This window comes from Camellia sinensis, chromosome 1 (genome assembly GCF_055761805.1).
Source record: "Camellia sinensis isolate YWXY chromosome 1, ASM5576180v1, whole genome shotgun sequence".
NCBI lineage: Eukaryota > Viridiplantae > Streptophyta > Magnoliopsida > Ericales > Theaceae > Camellia > Camellia sinensis.
In genome coordinates, this window is record NC_138961.1 from 242,959,039 (window position 1) to 242,971,223 (window position 12,185).

General features: G+C 37.4%; 1 long non-coding RNA gene across 1 annotated transcript; it reads right to left on the minus strand.

Annotated features, from left to right (window-relative positions):
* Window positions 1-451: 451 nt before the first annotated feature.
* On the minus strand, window positions 452-5,343 carry LOC114261657 (uncharacterized). The gene is made up of 4 exons (XR_014347275.1): window positions 4,777-5,343; window positions 2,021-2,233; window positions 1,019-1,078; window positions 452-928 (listed from the first exon to the last, which is right to left on the minus strand). It is a non-coding gene; the product is annotated as an uncharacterized LOC114261657 (long non-coding RNA).
* Window positions 5,344-12,185: the final 6,842 nt, after the last annotated feature.

Here is a 12,185-nt window from a genome sequence, read left to right on the forward strand (position 1 = left end):
CGATTAATCAGATAGCGCTATTATTCAAAATTCAAATAGCGCTATCATTCAATTTGAAATTCAAATTCAAATTGTCTTTTGTTGTTTATTTTATTCTTCATTAATCGAAGGTTTCATTTGTATAAAATGTGTAATTAACGATCTAAAATACAGATTGGAAATAAGAACCTGCTATTCAAATAATCAATACTGTTTAGTCTAAAAACTAAACAGTGGACATTTGTAGCATAAATTTTGAAATGTGTCGAAACACTTCATATTTTAAAATTTGTGTCTACAGATAAGTTTGATGCACGATCAATGCTTAAAGCTAGCAAAACATGGGGTGTCAACCTGCTTTCTGTGTTCTGGACATATAAGTGGTTGGGTAACTTTGAACTGCAAATCATAGGTGGAGTGGAACCAATGTTACCAATCATTGCACAATCATAAAAGTATAGGAATTATAAAGGAGGACAAACTAAAAAAATGCATAGAAATTATTCTCTGTTCATGCATATATATGAACCTCATATCATATTTTCAAATTGAGTCAATCACAATCAATCCCACCTGCCCTGCACATACAAGAACTGCACCACATAGTCGCTAGGGACAATCACTAGATTCCCAAAGTAATTGTACTACATGCATTTGCTTACAAAAGATCCAAATACTATCATGTCTATACAAGTGACATGGACTAGAAACACCAAATGATATATTCAAAAGGATAGAAAATATACCCCTGTAATCAGGTCGAAAATCATGACCCCACTTAGAAACACGATGGACTTCATCAATAGCAAATAGTGCTATTCCGCGCTTTCCACAAGGCTTTGAAGAGGTTTTATCAGTCTGCAGCAGAATGTATACATCTTTATTTATTAAACATAATTGCAGGCACCTTTTTAAAATGCATGCCTCTCATTGATTTCTGCTCATTGACCTATAGCAAGACAACAACTATCCATAATACAAAGAATATATATAGAGAAAGGAAAAAAAAAATGTGCCAGAGATTAATCGAAGGAAATACCTGAAAATGCTGATTTTGTGATGTTCTAGAGAGATCATTTTGGACAATCCAAGGGGCAATCTGAGTGACAACGAATGAAAAGGGAAAAATAAAAAATAAAACTTCAGTTTGCTGTTACAAATATTATTTTGTGCGACTGTTAAATAATCGATCGCAAAAAAATAGTAGAAATAAATCACTTTTCCAGTAGTGAATGGAACTGTAATCCTGAAAATATAACTTTACTAAAATAGAACAGATAGAGAAGTCCCTGTAAATGGAATTGAAAAAGCCTTCACATATCCATTTTGACTTGGAATTTGTGTTTCATCATTTAGAATTCAGGGAAAAAAGAGAGAAAAATATCCATCATAGAACTCATATAAAACACAGCTTTTAGGCATGTAAACAGACAGAGGAACTGTCATTTTCACTCTTGCACACTAAAAAATAATTCTAGTAACACAATCGTTGGTTAAGATTCTTTACTCTACCCCCATAATTTTTGTTACATCATGAATATGCTTACCCTTGTCACAAATTCAGTTGGTCCATGTCAAAGAGTAAATTTAAACTAAGTTGATCGTTGGTTAAGATTCTTTACTCTACCCCCATAATTTTTGTTACATCATGAATATGCTTACCCTTGTCACAAATTCAGTTGGTCCATGTCAAAGAGTAAATTTAAACTAAATTGAGTTATATCTCTATGAGCAAAATCATCAACAAGAACAACCTATTCATACGATAAGAAAGAAGGTGAGGTAACCCAAAATAATATTGAAGGTTTATAGGTTACCAGTTTCATACTGGAGATGTCTAAACAACCTATTCATACGAATGTTCTTGGACAACCTCTACACACACCATTCGCGGTTTTCTTCATTATCAAAAATAATATTGAGAAAATACAGTTAGGGTTCACTATGCTACTTACAAACGCCACTACCAGTACATATAGAAATACATTATTCTTCCTCTATTCTTTTTGGCTAAGAGCAACACTTGCAAGGCGGAAGTTACCTGTTCATGAGTCCAATATACTCAAATGAACGTGGGATACGAACAGTGAAGATCTTTGTTCTATCAGTGAGTTCTTTGTTTCCTCATCATGCCTCTCTGAGCTCTTGAACAGGGAAGCATTCAGCAACTGTGCTTTTAATTGATGAGTCACATCCAGCAGCAACAAGTAGTGAACAGTTTGGATCATACAAGCATCACCAAATTCCCCTCCCCCTGCATAGTAACAAATAGTTTTTTAAATTAAAAATAAAAAAATAAAAAAACTTTCTACTATATAAAAGTAAGCAATGAAAGTGTAACAAAAAATTATACATATAATGTTAAGATTGATGTCTAATAAAAACAGCATCATGTTAGCAAATATATAGGCGGATTGTAAGAGTGGACCTGTCCTTGTGGCTTTAAAAGCCAACCAGACAAATGGGAAATCGCCGTAAAACAACATATTGGATTGTGGGTTTCGTTAAAAATATAGGCTGGGCAACAAATACTACTGCAGTCTACAGATTTGTGTCGTACATTGAAATATCTGCTAAAAGGTCACAGCAAAGTCAAGCTGGAAACCAACTCAGTTGCATACTCAGATAGACTCCAATTGCTTTTGCCTCCTCTTTTGATCCCCATTACATTCTCATTTTGAGCATCAGAGAGCTACTAGCTAGAACCTTGGATGGGAATTCAAACATGCATGCCGAGAAACCAACTATTGTGCAGATCAGATCACCAAGATACACAAATTCTTAGTGGAAGCTGTTAGTCCAATTTTGGCAACAAATTCAGTTAGGGTTATTAACGTAGCCTGGTCTGGGCCTTATCTCAAATGATAAAAAAATTCTCAAACATAAGAAGACTTTTCTTCCATGTAACAAGTGAAGTCAAGAAGAAAATGTCAATGTAGCAAAGAAACATGAGGGAAAAGGTAAGAGCACGGTGGAGAAAACACTAGAATAGTGCCAATTAGGTGTTCAAATGAGTGATGGTATAGAATGGCCAGGCCATCAACCAAAATCATTTACTCTAAATTAAAAATTCTAAAAGGAGGAAGGCCATACACACGTGTCATTAATAATAGAAAAACATTTAACAGATACGATGCTTTATCTGAACGAAAGGCTTCTAGAAAAGAGAAATTGCAGAGCAGAATTCATCTTTCATACTCCAAATAATAATAAAAGGCAAAGAATAGTATTGACAAGTTGTAGAATAACTTGACAAGATAATAAACTTCTTAGGATGCCCAAACCAAATTGATCAGATGAGTTGAACAAACCCATGATGCGGCATGTGAATAGTCGACAACCTAAATTGGTTCAGCATTATCTCAGCATCATAACTACACAACAACATTTGGTCTAATTGTGCTGTGTGGGCATTCCGATTATGTAGGCTCATGATCCGTGGTATTAGCAAGCTCAGTTGCAACATTGTAGAATATTAAAATATGTGTAGTTTAAGGTCTTACATTTTAAGCTATGGCACATCAAAATACACATGCACAATTGCAAACTCAACTTGCATGTGCTCCATTATCATCTTAAGCAGGTTACCATCCAATCCCCACACACGACATGTACAATCCTTGCCAGCAGTGACTATTAACTGAGTGAAGCCCATGCAGAAGAAAGTTAGTTCCTATCCACATTAAAAAGACAAAAAAATATACCAACTTTACATATAGAATAGCAGAGAGAGAAGCTTTAGCTTTGGGAAAACATATGAAATGCATGACTAAATTCCATGAAACCCATGTTGTAGTCAAATATAAATCCTTAATAGGTCAAGGCCAAAGTGAAATGGCCTAAATTGACTTTACCCCATAATATGCCATCCGGTTTAGAAAAACAACAACATTGTTGTAATGTCTAAAAGCTTCGTCATTGGAAAAATTATCACAAGAATTATGATAACATCAGAAGTTGAACAACAGTTTATATCATTGATCGTATTAACACCCAAATGCTGCTATGTGACAATGAATTGGCACAATATTCAGTTATAATTACTTGGCAATCACGAAGCCATCTCTGGAACAATGGAAACAATATCCCCATTAATGAAATCAGACACCAAAAAAAATGGGGAAAACTATTTAACAACAATTGACCACAGAATCAGAGAACAAATATACTAATTTGCTTTCATTTGCAACAAGCCCTACTTTCAGTTTTGACCATTAGCTCAGCATTGCAAACAAAATTCCTCCCCATTCTGACCACCTCATAATATATTTGCTGACATTACAAAATATTTGGAAGAAACCAAATTTCAACCATTAGCCATGGGAAAAGCATTTCAGGCACGCCCTAACCAACCACAACAATATCATCAAAGTAAATTCAACATAATTCTCCAGCAATTAAAAAAACATGAAAATTACCTGAGTGAACACTAATAATTGACATAATCCTCATAAGTAAATAGCACCCTTTCAGAAGAAGGGAGCAAGACAACATCTATAAGAAACATTTTCATCTGGGTATGGACTTGTGTTGGTAGTTTGTATTCAACTTATAATCATGTTTATGAGAAAACAAAAAATCTTCAATAGAATTTGAAATCAACAAGAAGGAAAAAATTAAACGTAGATTTGTGATAAGAGAGGTGTATATTGATCCAATCTTTTGGTTTCTGAGGGGAAAAAATGGAAAATATAAACAAACAAACAAAAATCTGAATCTTGAATTCATTGAGAGGAAAGTGAAGAAAAGAAAGAAAGTGAAAAACAGAGGCAGAGAATGAGAGGAGAGTGGGTGTACCTCAAGGCTAAACCTGGAGCTGGACTGAACTGGCAAATCTGGTGCAGAGTTCTGATCAGAGAAGATCGAGGAGTCGATTCAACAGAAATGGAGAGAAAAATTAGTGCAAAGATGAATTGTCCATCTTCCGATTTCATTTTTGACGCATTAATGTGCCTTGCCACCTAATCTTTCTCGTCGCAATCAGCCCGTTCAAGATCGCCGTTCTGACGAGTCCGACGGTAGTCCTTTGTAGACAAAGGTTCTGAAACAGTTGAGGGGAGTGTAGGGTTTGGATTCGAACATATGGCTTGTGAAGGGATTGGAGAAGATCGAACGTAGGGTTAGCGTTTTGGAACCAACGACGAGAGTGGAGAAGACGAAGTAAACGACCAGTGAAGATCGGTGAAGAGAATAGGAGACGAGAGAGAGGGCGACGAAGGAGGAGGTGACGGCAGCAGTAGTGAGGCAACGACGTAGGAGGCGGAAGAGATAAAAAGAGAGGAGAGTGAGAGTGCGAGTGCGAGTGCGAGTGCGAGTGCGAGTGACTGAGAGTGAGGGGGAGTGTTAGGTTAGGGTTTAAACTCTGTATAATATAGAGGAAATTGTTTGAGACCACTAAAATAATGAGCTCTAATAGCTCTAAAAATATTGTGCCCCTAATTGATTTGATATTTTGTTCTTTATTTTTATTTTTTTATTTTATTTTCTGGACTGCCAGCTCATTAGAGCTGGCTTAGTGATCCATTTTTAGTGGGATCTATCACCACTATAATATATATGAGGTTAGGGTGATTAGGTTTGGGTTTAAACTCTGTATAAATATATATGATCATCCATATTTAAAATGTGTGATTAAAAAAATATTATCTTATATTAAGTGTAATTAAAAAAATTAATTTTTTTAATCACTTCTAATAAAAGTGAGATATTTTTAATTCTTCTTATGTGATCTTTAATTACATGTTAATTAGAATGTGTGATTAAAAAAATATATATATAATCATACTTAATTGAAAAGTGAGATAAAAAATAAATATTATCACACATAATCAAATTAAGTGTGATTAAAAAATTCATCAAATTTTTTTTTATCACACTTCCAATAAAAGTGAGATATTTTCATTTGTGAAAGTGTGATATTTAACTATTTTTGTAGTAGTGTGTTGTCCTCTACTTCCTCTTTAGATTTGGTGGCCTATACTAATTCTAATTGGGCTGGTGATGTTAATGATCGCAAGTCCACTTCTGGCTTCTGTATGTTTCTTGACGATTCCTTGATCTCTTGAAAAAACAAGAAACAAACTGTTGTTGCTCACTCTACTGCCGAAGCTGAGTGCTGTGCTATGGCTCATGCTACTGCTGAGCTTATTTGGCTTCGTTGTCTTTTCTCTGATTTGGGTGTACCTTAGTCTTCTCCAACCTCTCTCTATTGTGATAACCGCAGTGCTATTCATATTGGCCACAATACTGTCTTCCATGAACGAACAAAACACATTAAGATTGATTGTCACTTTGTCCCCCAACATCTGCAGTCTAGTTCTATCTTGCTTCCTTTGGTCTCCTCGGCTTTGCAACTTGCGAACTTCTTCCCCAAGACTCACACTATCACTCGGTTTCAGTTTCTTCTTAGCAAACTTTCCGTGTTTTCTGCTAAAACAATTTGAGTTTGAACGGGGGTGTGAGAATATATGTATATATGGCATAATTGTGTATATTAGGAATTAGGCAAATTAGGCAAGATTGTGGTGATGTAAACAGGAATCTTTGTATTTCCTTTTTTTCAGTCATAGTTAGGGCTATATAACTTATGCACTCTTTGTAAATTTTATAAGTTGAATATACAGAAAAATATTCAGAATTCTTACAGACATGTGGGTGCATTATTGTGTATTTGCCATAAGGACATACATACTGAGATCCGGATGCTATTCAAAGGTATTGCAGTTCCTTATGGGTATATCATTTATTGCTTGATTTTATCGTTGTCATGATGACTAGGTATTTTCCAATGCTTTACAGTAGTAGTTTCTTTTCCCGAATGAAGTGCCCAAATTGCTTAAACAGATATATATTCGAGGAAAAAAGCTCAAGCTCGACATGAAGATCCAAATAAATGAAGGAAAAGATACTAGTTCAATTTTTTTTAAATATGAACAGTATATATCTTGGAATTTATAATCCTGCTTTTCGCATTTTTTTTCCTTCTTTCTTTTTTCTATAGCCTTGGAGCTAAAGAGATGACTGGATTGTTTTATTGGAACATTTTATTCTCATATTGTTGAATGAAGCATTATATCAAAATTAATTTTTGATTGAGCATAAGGGCGAGTTCTTATTGTGGCAAGAGAAATAGATTATTCCCAGACATGTAACGACATTTTTTAGATAACGCCACTAAGCATCGTTAAAGATTGTATAGCAATTCTCTTTTTTTTTCAGGACATTTTTTTTACACCTCAAATAGCTAGGCTTCACATAAAACTATTTGCCATTAAAAATTATCGTTACAACGAAGTTTACATGCCCTTGTTCAAGTATCAAATGCTTTTTATTGTGCACAACATAAACACTTTTTTGTGTTGAATTTTTGCAATTGCAAAGTCTTCTCCAAATGCATGTTGAAAAAGGAAAATTCGGATAATCTATGTTTGTGGACTTCCTTTCTGGGTTCTTAACTTTTCTATTGCCATTATGAGGACATAATTTTTGAATGACAACACGTGGCCGAGGTGTTACCGAAGTGCCAGCCGAGGTGCCACGTGTCCTGGTCATGATGTCAAGGTGATCTCGGCGAGGCCGAGGTTATCTGTGAAAATACCAGAATCCGGGATAAGCGGATAAGGGACAAGAGTCCTAGAATGGGAGCAGACTTCAATTTGGATAAATATAAGACTCTTAGAGAGTTTATCCTAATCATACTGGAAGTCCAAGATTAGCATTAATCCTAAGTTCATTGGAGCTAGGCTTCTATTGGGACTAGGATTGTGTTAGCTATAAAAGTGAGGCACCCATATAGGTCTAAGGTGTCACGACCCAAACCTGCCCCTATGGGTTTAGCACCGTAACCGGCCAGTAATCTGAGATTACCGAAGGCCTACTTAACAGTAATGACAACAATGTAGAGTACAGGGGCTGGTGGAAGCCAAAACAATAATTAAAGATATCCAATGAGCTGTGACAGTTTGTATGCAAAAAGATTTTTCATACATATCCACATAAACAGTACATGTACATTCATATACAATCATTCGGGTTAGGGACCAAGTCCTTACCAAAACAGTACGGTAACAGTCTATACAGTCTATACATAACAAAGACAGAAAAGAGGAAATCTAAAACACCCCGAAGCAGCCTTAGCTTGGCAGCACTTGGAACCTCAAGGTGAGGCACGATGGTTGGCTTGACAAAACAAGAGCTAATCCGACACTCTTAACTCTGGTCTGGTGCCTAAACACCTACATATATATATAAACAGTAAGCTAAAGCCTAGTGAATAACATATGCGTAAAGAGGTTAAGAATGAATGTCCTTTCAGTATTGAAAACAGTCGTTTATCAGTATATCAGTCATTCAGTTTGTGGCTCATAATTCATGCCATAACAGTCATTTAGAAACTATAATAGTCATATGTGGTACATCCAATAGCAAAATAGTACAGTAGGTCTTAACAGACCGAACAATCAATAATGGCCATCATATCAGTAAACAGTAGTGGTTTCAAACATGGGAACTGACAGAGATCTCTGTAACAGTAGCAGTAACAGTAGCAGTAACAGTTCAGTAACAGTAAATTGCTATGGATGCCACGAATACAGTTCACAAATAGGATAAACATTCATTCAGTAAACAATGTCATTTCGTAAAGCAGTACAGTCATTTGTTCAGAAAATAATCTCAATTGAACATATCTTTACAACATAGTTACTCACAGAGCACTGGGCTACAAACAGCTAGAGCGTCCTCGGATGCCAACCCTACAGTTTCAGAACGAACACACACTAAGCTACACAGTTGGGAAAATAATAACTTAATCCCTAATTTTTCTCGATGTGGTTCTATATCAATATCCTCATTAAAATGCCTTAAACTAGGCCTAGGAATGCCTAGGATGGAATGAGGATGCAGAGATGCACTTTAAAACACTTTTCAGAATTTTCAGAAAACAGGGGTCTCGCTCGAGCGTGGCTTTCTGCGCTCGAGCGGACATGCAGACAAAGGAGCTTCGCTCAAGCGTAACTTCCGTCGCTCAAGTGGACTGTAAGCTACAGTAAAAATACTGGATGCACAAAAATCACGCTCGACGAGCGCTCAATCCATGCTCGAGCGTGAGACACAAGTCCTCGCTCAAGCGTGAACTCTCTCGCTCGAGTGGACTGTAAACACATGCAAAGTACTGGATACACGCATTTCACGCTCAAGCGCCACTTTCCTCGCGAAGTGAACTGCATGAACACAAGGCATACGCTCGAGCGTGAGTCCAAAATCTGGAATTTCCATATTTGAACCTCAAGCTCAAAACTCAACTCTAAGCATCAAATTCGATCCTTTTGAGCCACTTTTCTGGAAAACACTTGTAAATTCATAGTATAACATGATTCAAAGCTCAATTTATAAAATCAAGGCCCAAAAGTGAGTCAATTAAACCCATTTTCAAACAAAACTTCAAGAACATGAAGTGTATGCAACATTCAAGAATTTAAACATCTTTAAAGCTTTAAATACTTGATCAAAAGAGTCAATTTCCTCAAGAACAAGATGATTTCATGATCTAAAATCAAGATATGGACATGCATGGAACAAATTCCATGAAAACAACTTCAAAACCTCAATATAAGAGCATACATGCATGATCTAGCTCTCAATTCAACATTGTAAACCAATTCTAGACTTCAAAACTCTAATCTTCCAAGAACCATGCAAGAACTAACTTCAATTCACAAATGAAAGGATGAAATCCTTACCTAGGTTCCTCAATTACAAGTCTATAGGCTCAATTTGCTAATTTTCTCTTCAATTCTTCTAAATTCAAGCAAGGTTTCTAGTTGAACTCAAGGTCTCCAACACTCTAGTTCTCTCTCACGTTTGGTCTCTCAAGAATAGAGAACAAGTGATGCATCAATATGCAATAGGCTTCAAACATGAATTGATAAGTGGCCCACTATCATGGCAATTTGGTGAATAAGTCTAACTTATGTAATTTAACACTATTTAATCCAATTTAATCATACCAAATCACATTTCAATTAAAAATACCATAAAATCAAATAAATTCCAATTAGTATAAAACATTAATCAATTTCGGATTCGGCTAAGGCCTTCAATTTGCAGTTTAAAACATAAAACACGAACAGATAATTTAACAGTCAAACAGATAGACATGCATTTAAACTAATACACTCAATCAATTAACTCAGAATTTCTATCAATTCTTTACTTATCATGATCAGTCTTAGCTTAGTAGTAATCAGTGGTGTTATCAGCAAATGGTAGTGAGATGCTTTTTATGCCATATCTAGTGAGTTAAGCACTATTGATTATCTTTGAGAGATATTTTACTGACTTGATCGTCGGAGTGCCCCGAGTGGACGAACCACTGCCGGAATCTCTTCTTTCTGTTGCAGGTCGTTCGTGCTTAATCTATTCTGCCGGTGTTCTCCAGCTGAGTACTTAGTTGGCAGTGTGGTCGGAAATTGACACACAATTTGGCACCGTCTGTGGGAAAGAAATAGAATAGATGGCCAACGACGGACAGAAAGAGAAGGTTGGGAACGACACCCCTACTGAGAATGGGAAACATATTGACTCTAACATCAAAGAAGTCAACTGCAACGAAAAGACTCGTGATAAGAATCACGAATGAAAGGATGTCGGCCAGGAGAGCGATGTACCAAAGAAAACGGACCGGAGCAGGTATTACAACGAGGACGACCTCTAGGTATGGAAAAAAAGATGCCTACGGAGGGACGCCGAGATAAAGGCCATGGTGAACAAATTGGCGAACCTACAAACAGTGGTCAATTTCATGATGCAAAATAATGTCATACAACCACCGTTCCCACTACAAGATACACCGATTCCAGCGACAAAGGAGGATGCCCGAAAAGAGGGGCAAGAAACAGTCCCTACAGTCCCCAGCACACCAGGATCGAAAAACACTGTCACTGGCCTTCAAAGGAGGTCGGGTGAGGAGAGTTAAGAAGGGAAGAATCGAGGAGGACGCATCGCACCAAGGAATTCAACCCAAAGAACATTGGCATGTTCAAGGGCAGGAGTTGTGCTTCAACGCAACCAATTGAGGGAAGTCCAAAAGGACCCATAATGAAACTGAGAGTAGTGTACCGAAAAGGCTGAAGTCAGGAGATAGCCGAGCTCCTGGACAGACCAAAGAAGATCTGGGGGATCACCTACAGAGGAAGCAACAAGATGCCGAGGTAACCTCCCCAGTCAAGCCGAAAATGCCATTCTCGGTAGAATTGGACAAATTCGAAGCCCCGAAGAGGTTTAGCATGCCGAGATTCCAGATCTACGACGATAAGTCAGACCCCAACCTTCACGTCGGTTTGTACCTGAACTCGATGGCGTTGTACACCGGGAACGAGTCGTTGCTCTGCAAGGTGTTCCCCTCATCATTCGGAGAAATTGCATTGGACTGGTTTCACAAGTTGTCGAAAGGAACTGTGAAAACCTAGGAAGGCCTGGCCGAGATGTTTGTGGCTAGGTTCGTGACAAACAAGCTACAACCATCGAGGGTAAACGCCCTAATGGCCCTGAATATCAGCGAGGATGAAAGCCTTATGGCCTATGCCAAAAGGTATTATGAGGTATTCAACTGAATACCAGGATGCAACAAATAGGTGGCTGTCGTGTCGTTTAAAAACGACTTGAAGGATGACTGCCTGTTTCGAAAATCACTGGCAAAGACATTGCCGAAAGCATGGAGGAGCTGATGGCCAGGATAGAAAAATATGTCAGAGTTGAGAAAAATACGCCGGGGACAAAGGCGTCCAAACAAGATAAGAGAAATGGTTCGCTGAAGCGAAGTCGAGATAACACTGGATACAAGAAGACAAAAGCTTAGTCCAAGTAAGCAGATCCCGGATTCCAGATCTCGAATCCCAGATCTCAGAAGACAAGATCTCGGCCTAGATAATTAAGTCCGAGAAGAGAAGAACTTGGCCTAAATTAAAGAATTTTCATATAAGGTCTACAAAGGAGTATGTGGAAGCCATACAGGGGGCAGATCCCTTACCCATAGAGCAATATCGTAGGGATGCTTTTGGCCTTACACGCAAAAAGAAGTTGAAGCCTATGTAAAAAAACATGAAAAAGCTTTGAAATCCACCTGCAACGTGCGACAGAACAGCAATTCGGCTGGGGACATACCAGCAACAACTTGCTAGGGTTTACAACAAGAAGGTCAGCCCAAG